The following is a 20224-nucleotide window of genomic DNA, read 5'->3' on the forward strand; positions in this document are numbered from 1 at the left end:
CACTGTTAAACCTTGTTGAGATTTCCCCCAACCTTACTTTCATCCTCAAGGAACAAACAGTAAACTATTTAGGTCCTTGAGATATGCATCTGCTGACTTAAAAAAGATCTCCATGACTTTAGTGCCTCCCTCCTACAGGAGGCTTTACTCAATTAATACACAGGAAGGATGCATTGGATGCAGAGGACTTTACTCAGAAAAATCGAAATTTGAGATAATTTTTGTTGGGTTACAAAGGCAGCAAAGTTCACATTCACTGGAAGCTTTGCAGAAGCAAAGCTCTAGGTTCTGGAATAACTTCCATCACCCCCACTCTGCCTGTTGCTTAACGAGGCTGGTGTGGGACAAAGCTGCTGGGAGAGGTCATGGCCACAAAGGAAGGCACTGGGAGCAGTTCCAGGAATGACAGCGCTGATCAGAGCACAGGAGCCAAGCTCTACCTGCCTGAGGGATCCGTGCTGCCAGCAGGACTCAGCCTACTCCTGCTCAATCTGCAAGCAGCCATACCTGCTGTCTGTTCTGCTCTGTCCTTAACCCTTTCAACTGCAAGGTGAGGTGATGGGCAAGTGTTTGGGAACACGGGAGGCCACAGAAACCGCTCACTACCACCACTGTCCCTGACCCCCTGTGAGCAGCTGTGAGCCAGGCCGTGTCTGTGCTGGTGAATCCAGGCAGCTGCAGACCAGCACTGCAGAGTGCAGATGCCACGGGAGGTACCAGCCCCGAGCAGCAGCTGCTGCAGGCTTTTGTCACTGCTGAAGTAGATCCACCCCATGGCTCAGAGAAAGCCCGAATCCAGCAGAGCAAACGCTTATTGCATCATAGAGTATGTGAAATGACTGCTGTGAAGCATGAGAAGAGTGACACTGTCTGCAGGGTCCCTCTGTGCAGAGCCTCTGACAGCAGCAGGCTGAGCACAGCCCCATCAGCACCCACACTCCTCCAGTTACACTGACGCCTGCTCCACAAACATTCATTTCTCTGTGTCCTGAGGTAGTGCATGGCACTTCCAGGGTCATTTACACTTCTGATTTGGCACTTACAGAAGAATCTTTTGTCACTGAGGGACTGAAGGGGAAGACAGAGAAGTTCTCGTGGCTGCTCCATGGGCTGTGCAACTTTGGGTTGCTTTGTGTAGGATTCAGAGCTCAGCTGACTGCTCAAGGCTCATGTTCACATTATCAATCAGAGCACGATGGGACATGCAAATAATTTCAGCAAGCAAAGTACTAAACAAAAATAAAGCCAGGAAAAAAAAAATCCTGTTTCTAAAGTTGTGTGATGACTGGGATTATCAAAGCAAGGAGCCATAGAGCTGGGGTGGGAAAGGAGGGCACTACCAGCAATGAATAACTTGGAGGGATGGGCTGTAAATCACATTGCCTGTCCTACTGTCCCCCCACTGCTGAACTCCTGAGTGTCTTCTGTGGACAGGAGCCCTCTTACAGCCCAAAGGGACCAGGTGAACAAAGCCCTTCAAAGCTCAAACCACGATTATTTTGCCTGGAGCACGGTGGGTGTAAGCACATTGATAATTTAGCCCATTGAGGAGTGTTGAATTTCTAGCAGTGTAGGAGCAAGCAGAGGAGGATAGGCTAAAAAACTGGAGCTGGTACAACTGCTGGCAGAGGAGGACACAGCAGCACAGCCAGAGTCTCTGTGAGCCCAGCACACACACAGGCCCAGAGCCAGCAGAACTGAGCTGTGCTCCTGCAGCTCCTGGTTGCACTCCAGACTCAGCAAATACCAACATCCAAAGCTCCAGAGTGCTCTTGGGAAAATTCCCTGTTAGGAAGCTGGTGTGAAGCACCAGGGGCATTCAGCCCAGCTCTACACTCAAATTGACAAGGAAGAGGGCAGACCTTCACTGCACATCCCAATATGATGGACAACAGAACGGGCAGTTCACAGAGGGTGATAGAGGAGACTTTGGAAAAAATTTACTTGGTGTTTAATTATCATGGATACTGCAATTTATACCAGTTACTCAGGGGATCACCTGAGCTCTGGGGTGAGATGCTTGCCCATGCCATTACTGCAGACTTTGGCACAATGCAGGTCAGACTGTAGACCTTTTATGCTTTATTTAAGCTTTTATTAAGCTTTATTTTCCAGTGACAGGTTTACAGACATTGAGACAGTTTTATTACAGCAAATAAACTAAATATTTAGGGCTCATATAACCATTGTCTTTTTCTGCTGATGCCACACATTAATAACAGTACATTTATCTACACATTGCCGATTTTTTCTATACAAGTGACAGTGTTCACAGTACAGAACCAGTCAGAAAACCTGCTGCACCAGCCCCCTTTTCCAGCTTTGATGTTTAGTTGCCTTTGGTTTCTGTCTTGGCTCTTTTCTATATTAAACGTGAGTCACTGACACCTCTGTAGTCTACAGAGAAAAAACAATCCTCTGACATGACATGGAGAAGCCAGAATCAATTTAAATACTTCGGCTTACAGAAATCTGTGCAACCAGGTAACAGCAGTGATACTGACAGCACCAGTGATGCAGCCCAAGCACCCTGAACTCCACAGCACGTCAGAGCTGCAAACATCAGCTGCACTGACGTCAGGCTGGAGACTTTTCATTACATTCTCCTGCCATTGCACGTATGAGTCATCACTCTAATATATGGCAGAAAAAGGTCATATATTACAGCTGCCTTCCCTGACATATTTAAAACGGGCTCATGATTAAACAAGGAGACTAGTCTAAAAGTTTCCAGGTGCACTTTTCTGTTTTCTTAGATAACGGTCTGTTTCCAGCACGACAGTCTGGAAAAGGCATGGAATTACCTAAACCCGTTTGGTTACAAACTCAGCAATTCCCAGCCCCACATGGACACCACAGCCCCACGGTTCCAGCACAAACGTGCTGATGCCTCTCCACACTTCACACCTGCCCCGGGGAGGTTCTTCAGTATCCCCAGAAGCACAAAAAAAGGTTTGCTCAGACACAAACGTGCATATAGGTAAGGCATTATACCAAGCTAATATTTAGAAAGACTGAACTATTTCCTTAAGAAAAGCTAGAAGTGGCTTAAAAATCCATCACCTCGACCCTCTGAACCAGTTTTTTTTCCAGCCACTTCAATTCCAGTGACTCAAGGAAGCTTTGAGAATGTCAGGAGGAGGAATGTACCTTCCTGTAAGGTACAAGAATGACCATTTTAGGAAGTAACTTGCCATAGGTTTCTCCCACCTTTAGTCATGAAGGACTTTAGATCTGAAGCAGCTGGCAAGGCTCAGCTTCCCCACCTTGGTGACAGTGAGAAGCTGTCCCCTCTGCAGCCCCAGCTGGGCCCAGGGAGGTGCTCAGAGCAAACAGCCACACTCCTCCTCTCAGACAGGAAGATGCTCAGACTGTAAGAAAAGCCTGTCCTGATCTAGCAAGTTGAAAACCCTCGGGACAGCTGGTCAAATACAGCTCCAAGGACATGTAAACAGGATATTCTAAGTTTGCCTCTTCTACCTTTGGGAAACAGCAGCACTAAATGCTGGGTTCATTTCCTGCCTGTGAATTTAACCGGGGGGAAAAGTAAAAGGTACAAAATTACCATGCTGCCCATGTGTTCAGCTGCTCTCCAAGGCAGACCTAAGGTGGACAAAGGGGTTGTTCCAGGCTTTTGTCCAACTCCTGTCTGCAATGATTCCTGCAAGAAGGCAACTCTGTGCTTCCCACAACCACGGGAGGAGCTGAGCTCCACTCTCACCTTCAGGGGCTGGATCCCCCAGCACCACCAGATCTGCACGAGTGGGCAGGTCTCTGACACTGAACCCTTCCCTGACATGGGCAGCAGCACAGGAGGCCACCTTCCAACACCCGAATAAATCCAGCTTTACAACTCTCAGCACCATAGAATAAGATGCCACACGGTGCAAAGTACTGATAGTTACCTGACCTAGCAGAAATCCTGCCAAGATGAAGTTATCTTCTGTCTGGGCTGCTTCGACTTTCTGCTGGATCTGATATTGTCAGTCCTGGATCAGCTAACAGCCTGCTCTCCAGCAGCTGGAATGAACTCCAGGGTATGTGGTCTGCCTGGATAATTCGACACAAATGTGAACACACACCTGATCCACATCCAAATATTATCAATGAATGATCCAGAAATGCACAAATATTATACTCAGGACCATCTCTCTCCCCTACTCTGACCTAGACTGTCATCTTGACATCAAACAGGAGCAAAGTGGTTATAAAGGGGCAGAAATTAGGGGGCGAAAAAAGAAAAGAAAGAAACCTATAGTGCTAGTTTTCTCTGATGAAAAAGGTGTGAAATGGGTACGGCCACAACAGCCAGCTAAGAAGCACATGTTGAATCTGCTTATGAAGCTCTCTCCCAGACAGTGACAAACCAGCAGCCAGAGCTGGCACACTGTGCCTAAAACACTATTTTTTGCCGCCCACCTTTTCTGTTCTCGCAGACAGACCAGTGACACAAGTGCCTGGCTGCTCTGCAGAACCTGGGCACTGAGGGAGGAACGTCCAGGACACTGACTTCGCTTAGAAAGGACCTGGCACAAAAGGCAGTCCCCACCTGTAATGGGAGTTTTGGCATCGTGTGCTCTTCTCACAACCTGCCCACAAGCCCTGCAGAGAAACCTGCAGGCACTCAGCTGAAGTGCCAAGCTGCTGCTAGTAAAGAACACCCTCCTGCAAGAGCACTTGGCACGGAGATGAGAACAGGGAAACACCCCTGGCCTCAATGGCTCCTGTCAAAGAGCAATTTGCTGGAGGGGGAGAGATTTCTCTCTGCTAACATCCCTGTCTTCACAGAACAGCTGCCACCCAGCCCTGCGGGACACAACACAGCCCAGGAGACCTGTCCCCAGAGCTCACCGGGTGCCTTCTCCCTGCTCACCCTCCTCACCATCCCCAGGCCAAGACACACAGCCGTCCTCTTTCCAGGATGGTTTTTGGAAGATGGACTCTGTTTCTTCTAAGCTGGATGCCAGACTCAAGTCAAAGTGAGGAACAAGACAAGAGATGCTCTTCTCTCCCACTCCTGACACCTCACCACCCAAATATCTCTTATTTATAACTCATCAGCTCCATCACCCACAGTCATAAGACAGCAAAGGAGTTGTGGCTAAATTTCTAGCAACTCTTGCAAAAATACAACTAAAACACAGTTGAAGAGCAAATTTTCCTGGTATAATTAATCTTTCAAAATCTTTCTACAAACAGCAAAAATCACCTCCTCAACAAACTGCATAACCAGGGAAAGAGTGAGTAGATAGAAAGGATTAGGAAGGTAATTTTTCACTTTTTTAGTTACAGTAAACATTTCAAAATAGATGTGATCTTATGAATTTCATCAGCCAAACCTCCCTTCTCCATTTAGAAAGGTCACATGAAGTGGTGAAATGTTAGTTAATGTATGTGTTAGAGGACTGGCAAAAAATAACAGAAACCTGTAATCTTTTCATAATTATAAGTCAACACTTAACTGATATGAGAAGCCTCTATTCATAGCCACTAAAAGGAGCATTCATTCCTCTTTACATCATCCCTTTACCGTCATGTCTTGATGCAATTTTCAACAGCAGGTGAAACCACTAAAAATTGGAAACAGTGTGAGAAATTTTCCTCTCTCTGGTTTTAATTAAAACACTCAGCAAAACAGAGACGTGATAAAGAGAGGCAACCCTTTCCACCTCAGCTGCTGCCCGTGCACCCGTCCTTGGAGAGCCCAGCACAAACCTCACGTGCAATGTCAGGGGTGTTACTGCTAAAGCAGTGCTTCAGATCAACATCACGGCAAAAGAAACAAAAGATAATTCACATCTGATTCTGAACCATGTGGCAGTTGTTTGGTGCCCTTTTAGGTTTCAGGGGATCCACCTGAGAAGTGGCACTGGCAGGGCTGCCTTTGGGAAGCCCAGGTGAGACCTGAGCTCCCGTCCCAGAGAGACCTTCCACCCAGGACACCCAGACACACCAGCAGCTGACACACCCCACTCCCAGCCCCGGTTCACACACAGCTCTTGTGGGCAAACTGCCCAGCTGCCGAGGCTGGAGCAAGCACCCAGTGTCCAGCTGGGCACCCAGGACATGCGTCCAGCTTCAGTGTCCCCATGAGCCAGGACAGTCAGCCTGAACTCCTGCTCAAGATGCTGCTGGTTTCCTCTGCCCAACACTCACGCTGGGCCCCAGAGGGCCTCTCTGCAGAGCTGCTTCCAGCCAGGTGGGCTCCCAGCTCCCAGCACTGCATGAGGCTGTGGCTCCCCAGGTGCAGGACTTGGCTTTTCCCTGTGCTGAATCCATGAGGTTCCCATTCCCACATTTCTGCAGCCTGTCAGGGTCCTGCTGAGCACCACCACGTCCATCCAGCCTATCAAGCAGTCCTCCATGGTGGTACAGTCCACAGGCTGGGCTGGAGGGGCACTCTGTCCCATCACCCCAGTCATTAATGAAGATGTCAAAGCCTATTGACTCCAGGACTAGGTCCAGCGCAGACTTCTGAGGTGCACCTCTAGTGACTGACTCCAGCTCAGCCTCATCCTGCTAGTCACCCCTGAGCTCAGCCAGTTTTTAGTCCATCTCAGTCTCTACTTCACCAGTTTGTGCAGAGGGATGTTATGGGTGACAAATGTTATGAATTTTATGAGATATTTAAAGCTTTATGAGATCAAGCACCACTGCTCTCCCCTAATTCCCCAAGTTTTTCATCACAGAAGGCCAACCCAGCACCCCTGCTTCATGTTTTCCCTGGTCTTCCTTTCTCTCACATATCTGCAGAAGCACTTCTTGACTTCCCTGTCTTTCCCCAGGGCCAGCTCCAGACGAGCCTTGTGTCCCCTGAAATTCCCCCCAGGTCACCTGTCCCTGCTTCCACCCCTTATATATTCCACATACTCTTTCCATTTCTTTCTTCCCTCTTCCTGCATCTCAGGATAGACCATTCCTGAACCTGGAGACTGCTAGCCTTGAAAAATCAACCAGTTTTCCTGACCCCTTTTCACGTTTCCCTACCTACTTCAGAACTCCTGCAAGTCCATAAAATACAGAATTTATATATGAAATTATTCAAAGTCAGTTCAGTGCACAGAAATGCTCTCCCCTGCTGCAGGTACTGGCAGAGCTGGGACTCCAGCATCCAAGCAAATCTCACCCTGTCTAAATTCACAGCAAAATGACATGGCTGAGTAAAGAGCTACCTGTGAATATTTACACATTAAATGCCTACTTAGAGATTTAACTCCCCACTGGAATCACTTTGGACTTAAAAATAGGCATAAATGCATTTCTGAGTCTGACCTTTGATCAAAACATTCGAGATCAGTGTGTAAATCACTCAGCTGGGATTTTTCCTTCTCATGTGTTAAATAACTGCAGCACAACCTAATGCAAACATTCCCTTAATTGCACAAAAGCCCTTTTGGAATCTCTCCTTTCACTGTATTCACCAAGAAATAGGTTCCTCAATGCTCCCTTGAAAAAAAACCAACAAAGCAACTAACACAATCCACAAAACTTATCTTTTCAAAACTAGCTAAAAAAATTAGCTTAGTTGTTGGGCGTTTTGAAAATTTATTTCTGCTTAAAAAAATAAAATACTAGAGCCTTTGTTTGCAGATGAATGTAACCTCTTCTGTAATTATATCCATGAAAATAAGGGAAGCTTTTACCAAATCAATGATGAACCTCTCCACTGTGCTTTTTCTGTAAGGTTAAGAGTGAAGCACAGAGCTGGTACTGAGCTGGTGCCTGCACATCCCTTGCTTCTCCCACTGGTGCCTTGGACAGATGAAGGATTTTATAATTTCTCCAGAGGAGCTAATTGTCCTTCTTAGAAAAGGAATCATTGTTGATCCTCAATTAAAACAGGCTGTACTTCACTCTAGTACTGGTCACAAAACATCATCTGTGGTCGTCTTCCACCACAGTGAGAGATGTTTCTTCAAGCAAAGCAAAACTAAAAAAAAAAAAAAAAAAAGCCCTGAGAGATCACTGAGAATGGTTGTTCCCCATTGGTTTTCAGCTGGTGGAGCCACAGCTTTTACCCTGCAGTGGAGCCAGTGACTCAGGCTGGCAGGAATGGCTGTGCCAGGAGGAGCACACATCCCTTTCCCTGTCCCTCCCTGCCCCGGCACAAAGGTGTGTGCAGAGGAGCTGAGCACGCTGCTGCTGCTGCCACAGCCCCGTCCTCTGCAGGGCCAGGCTGAGAGCCCAGCCGGCTCCCCAGCCCCTCACCTGCTGGAGAAGGCAACACTCAGCACCTGCTGACAGCAGCAGGACCTCCAGCCCAGCCCAGAAACGCTGCCTGCCCCCCAGGCTCCAAACTCTGCCTCCCCTTGCCACTGTTTCTTCATGACTTTGAGAGAGGAACGTCTGAACTATTTTATTCCTGTTTAGGACTAAACATGTGGACTGTCACCAGTTCTGATCTCTATACTCCAGCCTGCACAGAATAAATATCCTTATCTCACTTCTGCCCTCACCCTGGTGCTTCCAAGCTCGTGCCCTGCTCTGGGCTGCAGGATGAGCACAAACATGCAGCAGTTTGCTCCCCAATGGTCACACTTGACCCTGAGTCAGCCTTACTTAATTTAAACCCCAAGACAACACTTACTTTATTGACTTAAGTCAACTGCTTAATGAGAAACTGCAGGCTGTATGGGCCAAAAAGTTCAAACAGCAATTGATTTGCAGGCTTACAGGACTTAATTTTCTGGCTGATAGCTATTTTTTGGGGAGCAGTAGTGTTCCAGCAGGAAACTATGCACGCAGAACAGAACCTCCACCAGCAGCACATCCAGCTCCCAGGTCTTCCCCCAAAACAGGAATTAATGTCCACTCTTTAGGGAGATGTTTTACACATCGTTGTCACCTGGGTGTGCAGCTCTTGTGTCTCCAGAAGGGCACACAATCGTTCATCTCACTGCATTCTGGTTGCATTTCCAATCAAACTTACAACATGTACAAGCAAAACCGAAGGCATGACCTCACATCCCCTCACAGTGCCCCTATAATTTGGCTCCCTGGTCAAAATGAAAATGGCTCAAATAAAAAACAAAGTGAGTTTATAGCACTTTCAGCTCAGCCCTGGTGCTGGCAGGTCTGGACCAACAGACACTGCCTTGAAATGGCAAAACCCCAGGAAACACTTAGGGGGATGCAAATACACAGGCAGAAGCTTCATAATAAAAGTGAAATAATGCATTTCTCAGAAACTTAAGCAAATATTACCATGCATCTGTCAGAACTCTCAGCAGCCTCCCTCTTTTTTTCTTTTTTGAAATCAAAGTTCCCTCTTGCCTTTTCCACACTGTATGGGAACATTAAATTACAGTCTCCCCCAATGCACACATTGGTGAGCACTCCGTGGCACTGGGCACTCCCAGAGTGACTGACCCTCTGAAGACATGTTCCCACACTGCACAGCTCTTCCTCTCTGCTTTTAAGTATCACAGCAAACTTCACAGCAACCTTGAGGACCACAGCAGCCAAGTCCTTGAAGAAGCTGTGGTCTCAGAACAAGCCCACACTTGGATGTTGAGAGGGCACAGGAGTCAAGGCAAACCTCACCCCAAAGAGCAGAGGAGAGGAACTCTGACCACTGGGATCAGCCAGTGCACATCACCCCTACCCAACAACGTGGGCTCAGAGTTGGAGAAAGTGACACCCGGAGCAGAGCTAGAAACTCCCCAGGCTGGCACTGACCCGGCTGGGAACAGAAGAGCTCTAAATCAGTGCTCATTATTCAAGGGGTACTTTGTCAGAAAAATGAAACAAAGTCCTTCCCCCAATCCTAAAATGCACTATTTCTCTAACTTTACAATAATCGAACACCAGGTTTCCCGATTCTGCCAGTCCAACCAAGCAAAACACCCAGCAATTTCAAAGGAAACTGCCCCAAAGGAGCCTGGGGTTTGTCCTTCAGCTCAGGAGCGTGGGTGTTTTGTGCTGTGGGTTCATTTTTCCCCTTTCAAGAGCTACAGAAGCAAATCAGACAAAGTGAGATGTGGTGTCCAGGCAGAGTGAGGCCACCACATGGGTTTGAGCTGCTCCCTGCTCCTGCCGGCCCATGGGGAAGTCAGACAAAGCCCCTGGAGGTGGGAAGCAGGGAAAAGCAGAGCTTCACACACTTGGCACACCAGGAAGCTGATTTGCAAGTCTGCGCTTGGCACAACTTCACAGTGTTTTCTCTGGGGCAACCTCTGTAGATCACTTCTTTCTGGGCTGGTTCTTCACAGGCCTGGATTCCTCCCAGGTGGGAAAGAGGGGCTGAGAAAGCTTCTTCCCAAAAGAGCCACTATCAGCTTGCTCTTACACAGCATGCAAGGCTGCTTCAGCCTGACCCAAGCTGTCTCTTCTCTTTTTACATTTTCTTAATAGTCAGGGAGGATTTTTGGATTTGCTTTTTTAAAAGGTGTGGTCTGGCACTGCAGTCATTCTACCCACATGTGGAACTGCCCCATTGCTCTCAGGCAATGTGAGATTTGGTGAGTAAACGGCCACATTTCCACTCTTCCAGAAATTCCTGCAAGGGGCAAATCTTGTCTTGTGTTGTGCTCAAAGCCCCCAGACCCAAACCTGCCATGGATTTGGGTCCCTCCCTCTCTCTGCACTGGGCAGTGACCAAGTGCAGGTGCTGACCACTCCCCATGGACAGGTAACACCTCCCAGCACTGTCACTCTCACCACCCTCACACAGGAATGTCTCCCCCAAAACCAACCTACAGAAAGACAGGGAGATCCTCTTTCCAGGCAAAGTGAAATAAGCTTTTTTCCTAATTGTTTGTGAAACAGCATCTGAGTCTAGCGCTTGGTGACTGCCAAGGTTTCATAAAAAGACATTAAATAAGAATAGACTGGACCTATTATTTTGCTGGGGAAAAAAAAAAAAAGACAACCAAAGGAAGACAACGGCAAGGGAGTCGTGAGAGCCCCAGCACCTCACTCAGCACAGGCAGCAGCAGGGTCATTTCTAGAACCACCTGCAGCTCATGTGCATCACCCCTGCCTGTGCTGACATCCCCTCCAGGCTTAGCTCTGGACTCCCTGAAGGACCCCTGCTCTGGGCAGAAGGTAACAAGGAGAAGAAAAGCCGAGGATGCACAGCTCACACCTGGACACAGCCTCCATCCCATCACACTCATCCTCCAGCGCTCCCTGGGAGCGGAGCACTCCGGGAACTCTGTGCCCAGCAGTGGCTCTGGACAGGCTCAAAGGGGACAGCAGGACTCAGAGCAGCCCAGCCCTCTCCCACCACCACTGACTCCCCCTGCCCGTGGTCACCAATTTCCTGCAAATTCCCTGTCAAATACCAGCTTCCCAGGCAAACAGCACACGGCTTTTACAGCCCAGCACACAGCAGTGGTATGTGACCATTCCATGGTGGGCATGGCCTGGGAGGAGCAGGGGCTGCCGGACAAGGCAGACAGAGAAACAGGCCCAGGGAAAAGCACTGGGGTGAATGTACTGATTCCTGAGCTCTGTGGTGTAATAAAAACAACTCGAGATGAGTCCCAGCTGTCAGAAACAAGTCAGTCATGGCCCCACGACCTAAACAGATCTGTCATTCATGAGGCAGCACTGAGTTTATAAGATGTGCTCCATCTTCTAAATAAAACTGCAAGAATTTTAAATGCTTTGCATGAATTTTGAGACGTCTTGAGGGTTCCCCTCCCAAGCCAAGCCACAAAGGTCTGCACCCAAGTCACAGGGGGGTTTCCAACAGAGCAAGTGCATCACTTGCTCTGCACCACTGCAGCTTTGCAGGGCTGCACTGCCCAGGCCCAGCCCTGCTCCAGTCAGGAACAGGTACAACAAGCCAAGAGACTTTCCAAGACAACCAGCTACTGACCTACACTTCAAAAAAATTACATGCTTATTTCTGAAACCAGCCCCACATATGGGCTCCACCACACTTGATTGGTGTGCAGGTCTGTTTTCTATTGAGTGTTTAGGTTTGGGAAACATGGCTTTGATTAAAAATGGGCACCCCACCAACTGCAGAGAATTTTCACATAACTGCCTAGCAAAAACAACAACAACAAAAAAATAGAGCTGCAACAGTTATTGCCATCCATCAAAACTCCTGCCTTGTTCCCTGAGGAACTGCCTGTTTGCCCCACCTACACTTGAGAATGCACCTACACCTGGGATACTCAAGGTGAAGAGCAACTGCCACAACACAGAGAATCCAAGATTTTACCAATTACAGCTCTTTCCACTGCCTACTAGACACCACTGTTTTGTCTTAGCTGATATTGCACTCCAGTGTCTTTTGCTTCTTCCAATTTTCTTTAAACAAACCCAAAAAATCAACATTCCCTTTGAAGCAGCACAGTTATGGAGAGATGGGAAGAGTGACAGGGGAGACCATTCACAGACAGGGTCTGATCCTGCCGTGTTCCATGCTGGTGACAAGAACAGGCAGAGCTGTAGGGAGCAGCACACGGCCAGGTTAACACACCTTTGTGAGCAGGGGAAACCACAGATAAGTGACAAAGCTTTACCCCTTGCTCAGAACCACTCCATCAGTGATTATTTTCCAGTTATTCAATATTTGACCCAAACAAATGGACTGAGCTGGAATTTCACACCAGCAAAACATAGAAAACCAAGATCCTGCTCTAATCTAATGCTACTAAAGGCAATGTCATATCCACAAGGCCAAGGAAACAGAACCAGCCACAGCAGCAGAGCCCTTGGTTGTCTCACTTCAGCCAAGTCCATGTCTGATTTATCACAGTCACTACCATACTTCTCCCACCTGGTTAGAAATCCCTTCCTACCAAAGGTTTCCAATCCCCACACACACACACTCTGCAGTTCTGCCCTCGCCAGAGACACAAACAAAAAGGAGCCTCAAATTATTGGCATTCAAATTTGGCACATCCATGAACTGTGTTTCACAGCACCTGACCCAGCCACAGACCCCATCCAGGGCTGGCCCCACCTGATGCCCCCCTGGGGACAGTGCCAGCACAGAGGGACACTGAGAGAGGGCAGCAGGACCACCCAGCCCAACCCAGGAGCCTCACCCCAGCATCCTGAGGATGAGCTGCAGCACAGGGGAAAGGTTTGTGCCATGACCACCAGAACAAAAGGGTATTTCCCATGCCTGGGAGAGGCCACAGGCTCTCCACAGACCACAGGAAATATGATCCAAGCCAGCTGGAGCATCTAAACATGCACAATTGTCAAACTGCATTTGGGAATGGCTTTTTGTTTCTCTTTATTTTAACTTTGAAATTTTCTAATTTTTTCAAGTAACCACATTAAAGGAAGAAAACATCTTGTTTTCTCTTTCCAGGAGCTCTGAGGTGTCAGCAGTGAAACAGCTCACCAATTAAACAAATGTCTGGATGGCTGGGAAACAATGAAAGTCCCTAGCAGTTCTTCCACAATAGCCATCTACTTTTCCAAAAAACTATAAATACATTCAGAACTGAAACAAGCTTTGTTCAGCCAAATTCTTAAAAGAGCAATATTACATCTGAGACATGACCTTTTATAACCTATGAAATGCCTCCTGGTCGTCCATTTGATCCGCTCCCTATTTCACGACAATCTCTGATATTAACATCGATTATATCTGCACACTGCCTTCCCTTCTCCCCACATTCCCAAACACACATTAACCCTCACACGACACCAAATGCATGTCACTGCTGCTGCCTGCAATTAAAGGCTTTACAATTAAGACTGGAGTTGGGGGAGATGATCCAACCCAATCATATCCCTCTTTCAAAGCGATTCCATTTCTCATCCCTGGCACCTGAGAAGCTCAATTCTCTGCTGGGGAGCTCAGCCCCCAAAAGCCCATCAGGGGCTCCCAGGGCAGCTCAGCTCAGGTGGGCAGCACCAACCAGCCCAAGGTGGTTTTGTTAGCAGGCAGAGCTGCCACTGGAGCCCCTTCCCCAGCACAGGAGAGGGGGACAGTGGCCCTTGTGCCCATCCCAGCCACACAGACCTGGGGCTCAAAGCCCACTGCCTACAGCCTCTCATGCAAAGCCTGCCAATAAGAACCTTCCCAGCACGTAAAACTTGGAAATAGGTGTCACTAGCAATAAATCCTCACCCCCTCAGCCGAGTTCCCCCTGTGTAAGCTTTTCCATGTTTATGTGCACAGTGGTTCTCAGCTGAGCATTAAATGAGTGTTTGTGCTCTGGGGTGCTGGGGTTTTTTCCTTAATGAGTCATAGGCCTTTTCTTAAAAGTTTGCTGGAACACATAAATGTGACATTAGAGATTTAGTAAAAACTGCTCCAAAAAAACAAGGAATGAACTTTCAGACAATGTGAAATACTCCAGCTGGAAGAGATACATGACTTGCTTGGCTGCTTTTTTGTGCTCAGTCTCAGCACAGTAACAAGCAAGGCTATGCTGACAGGGAGCTCAAACAACCCAGTGAGGTTAGTAAGAAGAGATAACACATACCACAGAATGGAACTATCTGCTCCAGTGCAGAAAAAAAGGAGAAAATCCACTTCCAGAGAGAGCACCCACACAGGCACATCAAAAAATCGCATAAAAATCCAGCCAAACACCACATTTATTGGTTGATCATTAGCACATTTGCTAATTTTGTTCAGAGCTGAAGGCTAATAAACCAGGAGGAATCCTTCTGCCAGCCTCAGGAGCTGTCACACCCCTGGAGCAGCTCCCAGCAATGCCACATCACAACCCCAGGTAGGATGGTCCTGTCAGGACTTGAACCTTTCAGGCAGCTGAACACAGCCCTCCAAAGTGAGCCTTTCCAAGCTCATATGAAAACCTGCACACATCATGCACACTCCTGCATCCCATCCTGCTGCCTGCTTGGCTTTTGCTTTATTTCACACATACCCCTGTCACAGAGGAGGCACTTTGTCCAGGAAGGGCACAAAAATCAACCACCACATCATATCTAAGACACACAGTTTCTCCAGCCACAGAACATGGAATTTTTCTGGACACAACCAGCCAGACTCTGCCAGTGTGCTGTGAAGTGCTGTCCTGAGATATTTGGGACATACGATGTAGGTAGAAGGCCAAGCCTAGAGCTTATTAAATGCCTGCATAAATGTTCTGGTCCTAGCAAAACTATTTGGCTTATCACTGTTATTTTCTTTTCATTGCTGAACAATCCTATTATATACCTGAAAATTACTTTGCCAAGTTTGAGGCATTTTTTTAATGATCATTTTAGCATTTTTAAAAATAATCACTTTAGGATTAGGCAAATTCTCTTCCTTTGAGAGTGTTTTCTAGGCACCCAATATCCATACAGCTAGGAGAAACTTACATCCTAATTAATTAACTGTGGATAGTAAGGATTTCAGCTTAGACCTGCTGCCATGAAGCCATCACTGGTAACACACAAACTTGTACCATTTACACATTTTAGATGTGAAAATTATACAACTTCAGGAATGCTTGCCACTGAAAAAAAAAAAATCAATTTCAATCACATTACAAAAACAGCTACTTTAACAGTCACCTGTTCCTTAACAGCAGGGTAGCATTTCTATTCTGCAAACTGCAGTGTCCACTGAACCCATTAGTCATTAAACTGGGATTTACTCCCAATTCACACACCCCATGTGTGAACCCCCAGTGAGTGACTGCACCTCAAAGAGGACATTCACACCCAAAAACCTTTGTGGAAGATCCAGCACAGAGGTGAGGGAAACATCTGCCCATATGAGTTCAGCTCTGCTACAGAACCATTTCTGACTTTCATTCTTGCCTAGGATGTCTCCCTGACTCACCTGAGAGAGCAGAGCTGACTGGATTGGGGTTTTTGGGGTGAGGGGGTAGGCAAAGGGGGAAGGGGTATGTTTAAAAGCCCAATGTTACTTCTGGGATTTATCCTTGAGGAGAGCAACACAGCCTTGGCCTGGAGCTTGTGACAACCCTAAAAGCTGAGCAGAAGCACTGAATTGCTCAGAGCTTCTCACAGCATTCCCACCCTAAACCCAACTGCAGCACAGGCTGTGCTCAGCCCCTGCAAACCTTCCCTCCCCTTGGCACTCTGCTGCCCAGCCTGCCTCCAAAGGTGCACACAGAACATCTCCCAAACCCTGGGGCAGCAGAGGAGGGGCACAGACCAGGTAACAGCCCAGCAGGGCTCCTGCCTGCACCAACTCTTGTCCTGCAGACACCTCTGTGCTAGAAACCTCTCACCTTGCTACCTCTAATCGAACAGGTGGCGGTTCTTTGGAAGAATGTTGTTCTTCTTTCCCCTTTACACGTGGTGCTTTTACAACAGAGCAAAAGCACGTGCAATAAAACAAACAAATAAAATATCTACTATGAAACAATACCCCATCCACAGTCAAGTGTCATGCAACTGAAGATAAGAGAATGTTTGTCCCCATTCACAACACAGGTTTCTGTCCAAGTTACAGCCAGCCAAACTCCCATTTCCTGTTAATTGTATGTGTATCTAGTACTTAATAAAATAAACCCACACATATTCCACAGCTCTCCCCTGCTGTTACTGTATCACTTCCCAGCTTTAAGGAGAGTCATGAGGATGTGCATGGCTAGCAGGGCCTGCAAAAAGCCATCTCAGGAGCATCCCTCATAGCACATTTCACACCCTTTTCCCCAGCTCTGTAGGCTTGTGTTATCCTGTGCCTTTTTCACGTTAATTCCTTCTACCTTCTCTCCCCTCAGCTTCCTACTCCCTCCTCCCCTTTGGACAATGCTCCAGCTACAGACTTTGTCTATCACACTTCACCATGATTTCCTTCCCTCTTTCAGGGGACAGGCTCCTGGTAGCTGTGAGCCACAAGGACAATTGCTGCTTCACAGGTACCCCAGCACATCCCACTGCAGCTTCCCCCTGAACACACACCTGCCCTGCCTGACCCCTTTTTGAGGGTTTTCTTGCTCCTTGGCTAGAAAAGGCTGACCACTCTCAAATTAGTTTCAGCGACGTATTTTCCAGCTGGTAATAGGGAGATTTGAAAAAAACAGAACTCTGAGATACATGGCCTGTTTGAACACTTCAGGAGACCCCACCATGTGAGTTTATTTCTATTTAAGTGTTTGCCTATCAAAGACAATTTTTCCCAGGACAGCCTCAACTGCAAATGCTGAAGGACATCAACTGCTTACCAACACTCAGTGAATTTCTAAGGCCGGCAAAAGACAAATATAAAGTAATTACCAGACAATAAATCTTTGCTTATCCCCCAAACAATATGATGTATTAGTCATTGCCTCTACTTTGATGAAACAGGAAAAATCTAGTATTTCATAAAGAAGCCTTCAAGAACTCCCAAGACTGAAAACAACTCCATAACAAATCTCTCAAGTGTGCTGGTCACCAACTGCAAGCTCATCTAAATTTCATTCAAATTTTCAATTTCCCTGTCTATGCAATACAGCTTTTAGAGACTCATCGCTGTTACCTGTCTTAATTTTGATCTCACTTGCATAAACACCCTTCCATCACATCAACACGCACACACAGAACAAGCACAAACATACAACTCTGAATTCATGAGCATATTGCAGGGCTCAAATCCAGATTTACATGGATGACTACACACATAAAGGGCAGAGAGGGCCTGGATGGGTCTGGAGATTTACTTCTTCCCGTCCCTCACCTACCAAAGGCTTTTCAGCACCATGTTATCAGCACTGTTTCCTGGTGGTGCTCCAAAACACACGTGCTGGTACTGCTGGATGGCTTTCTGGAAAGAGAGAGCTCTCAAAAGTCAGGGCTGCTCACCAGGGTAGGCACAGGCTGTGCTACACTGAGGACTGCATTACTAACAGAACCCAGGCTTTGTGTCTGAGACATCCCTGCTTCCCTTGGCAAACCCCCTTGAGGTCCCCAGGGATTCGGCCCCCAGAGCTCCGCAGGGTGAAGCCCAAGATGCCCGTGGGAGGCAGGGGAGGTGGCAGCTCTGTGACAGGATCATTTGCCCTCCCTGAGGAGCAGCACACGTGCTGTGAACTCACTCTGCTCTGCATCTCAGTTGTGAGAGGTGGGGAGGCTCTGGATGTGCAGAGATGGGCAAAAGCACCTTCACAAAGGGCTCTCCGTGCACAAGGGGAGCTGAAGGACAACAGCAGAGCTGCAGACTTGCTGGTCTCTCCAGACTTTGCACAGGCAGGCATCTGCACTCCCCACCTGCCCAGGATCTGGTGCTTCTTGCAGCTTTAGTAGAGAACAGTGTGACACTCAAGTCACATCTGGGGCTGGATTCCACCACCGTGGCCAAGACGAGCAGAACCCTTGCTGGGGGATGGCTGCAGCACAGCAGGGGCTGCCAGCAGTGTGTGACTGCTGCCTGCACCCTGCACCCACCCTCCTGCCACTGCTGACAGCCAGCAAAGAGATCTGCTTCCGAAATAACAGCCAAATCAGCATAACTGCTCATCTCCCTGCCCGGCAGGGGACAAGCCACAGCTTTACAGTCAGTCCCACCAGGATGCATGGCTTGGATGGCTGTGCCAAAATACCACTTGAACCTTACACTTTTTTTCACCACCTAGACAGCAGACTGAAGTGTTCTGCAAAGAAAATAGAATTTAAGACAGGGCTTGAGCTCACGACTTTCCAACACCCACCAATGTCCTGCTGACACCTTGGGATGAACATTCAATTTAAAAAACACAGTCCTGAAACAACTTTTACCTCACCTTATATCAATGTTCAGCTCAAAAAGAGTTACAAAAATGAGTGAAAGTACTTTTTTTTTACCTCACTTCTTAGCATCTACCACTAAACCAAGCACTTTTACTAAATTGTGAGTACCTTGACAGGGGCTCTCAGAGGGCTGAGGAGGAAGAAATTTGGGCAGGGACTGCACAGGAAGCAGCTACAAGGGAACAAAGTCCCACAGCTTTACCCAGTTCAGCTGCTGCCAAAGGAAGGGGCTCAGCCTCCCTCTGCATGTACCCTCCGCCTTGGGTCAGCTCCAGACATCTCTCTGACAAGGATGGATTGGAGCAGCTCAACAATCCAGCCCCAAACCACCCTCCCATTTCTCCCTCCTCCTCTGCAGGCTTTGTTTGGTCAGACCAATGAGGGCAGGTGGCTGCAAGGTGTTGGTGGGAGCACTTGGAGGTGGAATGGTGCTGTCCCTCACCTGGGCAACTGGGTCCCTGCAGAGCCTTCCTCTGGCAGCACTGGCATCTTTACCCGGATTAAACCAAGCGTAGGAGGGCATCTTCCATCTCCCCACAGATGCACTGAAGCCTGGGAGGAGGAGGAGGGGGAGGATGGGGAAGCTGCAGCAGTAAAGAAGAGCTCCCAGCACTGCTCGGGCCCTGCAGACCAGCACAGGCAGAGATCTCGGAGTCCACCAGACCTGAGGGCTTGCCCCTTTCAGGGCTTGGCTGGACATCAGCCCCTGCACTTCTCCCCACCCTGTATGTATCTGTCCCGGACTCCGGGTCCCTCCTGAAGCAGAGCAGGGAGGTGTGGGAAAGCAGCCAGGGCCTGACACCACCAGCACCCTTGGGGGAACACTCACACAAACTGACCCACAACCAGGATGGAGGCACGGCAGAGCTGTTCCTCCTCCAAGCAGAGCTGGCTAGCCCCTTGATCTCAGTTCCAAAATAGCACACTGCTCAATTTTGAATTTTACATGGAGGTATGGAGGGGCAGACAACAACAACATGATGACAGGACACAGAGCACAGTAAATACCTGGTGTCCTCATATCACTATTTACTCATTAGACAACTGAGCTGATCTAATTAAGAAGCAGTAAAGCATCTCCTCTGTTCCCTCTGAGTTGTTGAACCTATTGGCTCAACACTTCTGCTCTCCAGAGGCCCCCAAGAACATCCACCACTGCCTCTGGAGTGTGCCAGACACCAGTGCTAAGCAGACACTTCACAACTGCAGCACGTACAAACTACAATGAAAATCAATGAATTTTCCTTGCTTCTTTTTATTAACTTGTTTAAGACACTCTCAGGTTAAATCAAACTAAAAACAGACTTCTCCCAATTCTGTTCTCACTCTCCTTGACTCTGACCCTGTGGCCAGCCCTGCCAGCCTCTCATGCACTGGCTCAGCCAAAATTCAGTATTCACCAACATGGATCCTTCCTGAACCAAAACCATGGGATCAAATCCACCAAGGTTTATCAAAACCTCAACAACTCAGAGAAACCAACTTTCTCTTTCAAAGCACCCCAGTTTTCTGGTGGAAGTCACAGCAGCAGTCCTTCATGCTGCCACAGCAGGAGCATCCAGAGCAGCCCAGCGGCTTCCCAGGCACAGGCTCGCTGCTCATCCTGCAC

At 48.0% G+C, this 20224-nt stretch overlaps 2 protein-coding genes across 2 annotated transcripts in view; one reads left to right on the forward strand and one right to left on the reverse strand.

Annotated features, from left to right (window-relative positions):
• WTIP (WT1 interacting protein) overlaps window positions 1-20224 on the reverse strand; it is an 86913-nt gene that overhangs the window by 63556 nt on the left and 3133 nt on the right. The window lies entirely within an intron of this gene.
• CIAO2B (cytosolic iron-sulfur assembly component 2B) overlaps window positions 10201-20224 on the forward strand; it is a 128953-nt gene continuing 118929 nt past the window's right edge. The window contains exon 1 of the mRNA XM_066327996.1: window positions 10201-10205. The gene's annotated coding sequence lies outside the window, so the exon portion shown is untranslated. The remainder of the gene's footprint in view (window positions 10206-20224) is intronic.

The sequence above is a fragment of the Sylvia atricapilla genome, chromosome 12, assembly GCF_009819655.1.
Source record: "Sylvia atricapilla isolate bSylAtr1 chromosome 12, bSylAtr1.pri, whole genome shotgun sequence".
Lineage (NCBI taxonomy): Eukaryota > Metazoa > Chordata > Aves > Passeriformes > Sylviidae > Sylvia > Sylvia atricapilla.